The sequence below is a fragment of the Leptinotarsa decemlineata genome, unplaced genomic scaffold (genome assembly GCF_025532065.1).
Source record: "Leptinotarsa decemlineata unplaced genomic scaffold, Ldec_3_MD MMD2_tig00005648, whole genome shotgun sequence".
NCBI classification, from domain to species: Eukaryota; Metazoa; Arthropoda; class Insecta; order Coleoptera; family Chrysomelidae; genus Leptinotarsa; species Leptinotarsa decemlineata.
Window position 1 is genome coordinate 55001 of NW_027412639.1, and position 4508 is coordinate 59508.

Genomic DNA, 4508 nt, shown 5'->3' on the forward strand with positions numbered 1-4508 from the left:
ATTTATTCTCGCTCGGACAGAGGAGAGCTGTCGCATATTTTGTGTAATAACAAAATTTTTGTTATTTTTTGGTTGATCGCATAGGGACCGCTTACGTAGAAACGCTCGCTAAATCCGCGATCTCGCAGTGTCTGACGGTTTCGGTTGGGTAGAAGCAGAAGATATACTACTACGAACTATCCACACCACCGTGGGCGAAGCCCGCACTCGACACGATATCGAATTAATGTTATTATTCAGCAGAAAAACGAATATCGTGTGATTTGGTTATCGGTGACCACGGTACCGACAGCGCTCGAGCAAGCGTCTGCCGATACTATAGAGGAAGCGTTTTCGATCCGTTTCGAAACGTACCTATCCCCCTATAGCGGCGTTTCGAGCACATCGCCCGTTTTCCGTTAACGCTGACGGGACCCTACGCGACTTTCGGTTTTTTCCACTTTTCGTATAGTCCTAGTCAATATAATTTATATCCGTCGATATGATATTGTATCAGACATGAATACGCATATCGATCGATATATTAAAAATATTATAGGATAACGTTCTGACAACAGGACGTCTCGATTACAATGTTTATCGGAAAGTGTAGTGAAAATTTGTGTAAGGCCTATACCGCTTTCTCGCCATTACAACATATGAGTTGAGACGGTGAGACGATACTTGAATTAATGGGAGCAAACAGAATTTCGGAAGCGTGATAAAAAATTTTCAAAGAGAAATTTTGGCGAAAATTTCACTATACTTTCCGATATTTTCACCACACTTTCCGTTATTTTCACCACACTTTCCGTTCATGATTATTTTCGCCAAAATTTCCGTCTGAAATTTTTTCTTCACGCTTCCGAAATTCTGCTCGCACCCAGAAGGCAGAGGTAAACTTTCATTACACTTTCCGTTATATTTATGTTTTCACTACACTTTCCGATACTTTTATATTTTCACCACACTTTCCGTTCGGGATTATTTTCGCCAAATTTCCATCTCAAATTTTTCTTCACGCTTCCGAAATTCTGCTTGCTCCCAGAAGGCAGAGGTAAACTTTCATTACACTTTCCGTTATATTTATGTTTTCACTACACTTTCCGATACTTTTATATTTTCACTTTTCGATACTTTTATATTTTCACCACACTTTCCGTTCATGATTATTTTCGCCAAAATTTCCATCTGAAATTTTTTCTTCACGCTTCCGAAATTCTGCTCGCACCCAGAAGGCAGAGGTAAACTTCATTACACTTTCCGTTATTTTTATTTTTCTACACTTCCGATATTTTATATTTTCACTACACTTTCCGATACTTTTATATTTTCACCACACTTTCCGTTCATGATTATTTTCGCCAAAATTTCCATCTGAAATATTTTCTTCACGCTTCCGAAATTCTGCTGCTCCAGAAGGCAGAGGTAAACTTTCATTACACTTTCAGTTATATTGTTTTCACTACACTTTCCGTTATTTTCCAAATTTTCCATTTGAAATTTTTATTTCACGCTTCCGATATTCTGCTCGCTCCGAAGGCAGAGTAAACTTTCATTACACTTTCCGTATATTTATGTTTCACTACACTTTCCGTTACTTTTATATTTTCACCACACTTTCCGTTCACGTTATTTCGCCAAAATTTCCATTTGAAATTTTTATTTCACGCTTCCGAAATTCTGCTCGCTCCCAGAAGGCAGAGGTAAACTTTCATTACACTTTCCGTTATATTTATGTTTTCACTACACTTTCCGTTATCTTTTATATTTTCACTACACTTTCCGTTCGGGTTATTTCGCCAAAATTTCCATTTCAAATTTTTATTTCACGCTTCCGATATTCTGCTTGCTCGCCGAAGGCAGAGGTAAACGTTCACTACACTTTCCGTTATATTTATGTTTTCACTACACTTTCCGTACTTTTATATTTTCACTACACTTTCCGTTCGGGTTATTTCGCCAAATTTCCATCTCAAATTTTTTCTTCACGCTTCCGATATTCTGCTTGCTCGCGGAAGGCAGAGGTAAACTTTCATACACTTTCCGTTATATTTATGTTTTCACTACACTTTCCGTTATCTTTTAATATTTTCACTACACTTTCCGTTCGGGTTATTTCGCCAAAATTTCCAATTCAAATTTTTATTTCACGCTTCCGATATTCTGCTTGTTCGCGGAAGGCAGAGGTAAACGTTCACTACACTTTCCGTTATGTTTTCTTTTTATTATTTTCACTACACTTTCCGTTATCTTTTATATTTTCACTACACTTTCCGTTCGGGTTATTTCGCCAAAATTTCCATTTCAAATTTTTATTTCACGCTTCCGATATTCTGCTTGCTACCGGAGGGCAGAGGTCGATTAAGTTTGACGATAGTCGTGTCACTAAGTGTTCTGGCGATGTTCTAAATTTACTGTAGTCTCTGGAGATACCCTACATTTTGTTTTATAAAAGAGAAGACATTAGTAGATCAAGATGTTCACATGATGTGTGCTTGCTGCTGCTGCTGCTGCAGGTTTTTCCGGGTTTTCCTGCAGCTGAAAAAGCAAATGCGCCACTGGAATCATCAATGAAGTCCCCCCTCCGGAGCGTCAATTAAATTTTGTTGTTTCATAATTTCATGATTTGTATTACTTTCTTGACCTGAGACTTACTTCAAAAATATAAAAAATACACACGAATTCATTTCATAAGCTTTTGTGGTTCTGAAAAGAACCTTTTTTTTATGGAAACGGTAAGGACAATACAGGGGGAGGCATTAAATTCAACCGCCAAATCCGTACAAGGTTCGACCTTGCCTTTTCAGGGCGTATACAACATCCATGGCTGTGACGGTTTTGCGTTTCGCATGTTCGGTATATGTTACGGCATCTCTGATAACATTTTCGAGAAATACTTTGAGTACTCCACGAGTTTCTTCGTATATCAAACCCGAAATACGTTTAACACCACCTCGACGGGCTAATCTTCTAATGGCAGGTTTCGTTATTCCTTGGATATTATCACGCAATACTTTACGATGACGTTTCGCTCCTCCTTTTCCTAAACCTTTACCTCCCTTGCCACGACCAGTCATTTCGAATGTTAAGAATAAATTATATACTGCACGATACGAATGAAATACTGTTAGTGATACTAACGACAGACTTCGACTAAAGTTCTACACCGAACTCGGTCGGGTTTTTTAAATTTCATGACTCCGCCCACAACTGGAAATCGGACCAATGGCGTCTCGTCTAGATGGTATATAATAGTTGGCGTGTATAAGCCGACTCAGTTCATATGTTGTCCGTCTATCGTTCGGTATACATTTCGTTCGTTACAATTCGCAATAGGTTTTGAAAATGGCTCGTACCAAGCAGACCGCTCGTAAATCGACTGGAGGTAAAGCTCCGAGAAAACAATTAGCTACTAAAGCAGCTCGCAAAAGTGCACCGGCTACGGGAGGTGTTAAAAACCTCATCGTTACAGACCCGGTACTGTTGCTCTCCGAGAAATTCGACGTTATCAGAAGAGTACTGAATTGTTGATTAGGAAATTACCCTTTCAACGTTTAGTTCGAGAAATCGCTCAAGATTTCAAAACCGATTTACGATTCCAAAGTTCAGCCGTCATGGCTTTGCAAGAAGCTAGCGAGGCGTATTTGGTAGGACTCTTCGAAGATACGAATTTGTGCGCCATTCACGCCAAGCGCGTTACCATTATGCCCAAAGACATTCAGTTAGCAAGGAGAATACGCGGAGAACGAGCTTAATTTCATATATATATATCCCAATATATATTGAAAATATATACAAAAAAAAGGTTCTTTTCAGAACCACAAAATGCAATTGATGAAAGAATTCGTTTATCGATAGATATGAATGAATGAATGAAATGTATGATATTTTCAATAACTCGCATCACGTAAATATTAAATCACGGGTGTTTGCAGAACATGTTCAGTATGATCCAAATATGGATTATAATACTGAAATTTTACTTTCCGAAACGAATCTTTCGAAAAGATCATTTTTAGAAACGGCTGAGATAAATAACGAAAAACAAGCGATCACTGAATGAAAGATCGCTCATAACATCACCATCTTTTCGTAAATTTCCTCTGATTCATATTTTTGAATACCTGGCATAAATCTCGAGTGACTTTTTGTAATATACCCTATACCAAAATGAATCGTTCTCGAGATATTCGATCGTTTATACAGAAAAAGTAGGTATTATTCGGTTCTCGAGCCATTTCCCCTATAAAATTGAAAACAAGTCTCATAGAATACATAAGCTATTATTGATTCATCAAAATATTACATTCCGTCGTCTTGTAGGAGAGTAACATTTCCAAAATGATGAACGAGGTATTAGGAGTCGATGAGTAATTCTGAAGATATAAAAATCAGTGATTTCTCAAATGGAACACCCTTAGTTTGGAAATCTCGAAATGATTTTGACTCATTTTCCTGAAACGATCCCAATATCAGAAAATAAGTCAACTGTTCACAAGACATATTTCAATGAAATAGAAAGACAA

General features: G+C 37.7%; 1 pseudogene; it reads left to right on the forward strand.

Moving 5' to 3' along the window:
• The first annotated feature begins 3299 nt into the window (after positions 1 to 3299).
• LOC141484434 (histone H3-like) lies at positions 3300 to 4140 on the forward strand (annotated as a pseudogene).
• Positions 4141 to 4508: the final 368 nt, after the last annotated feature.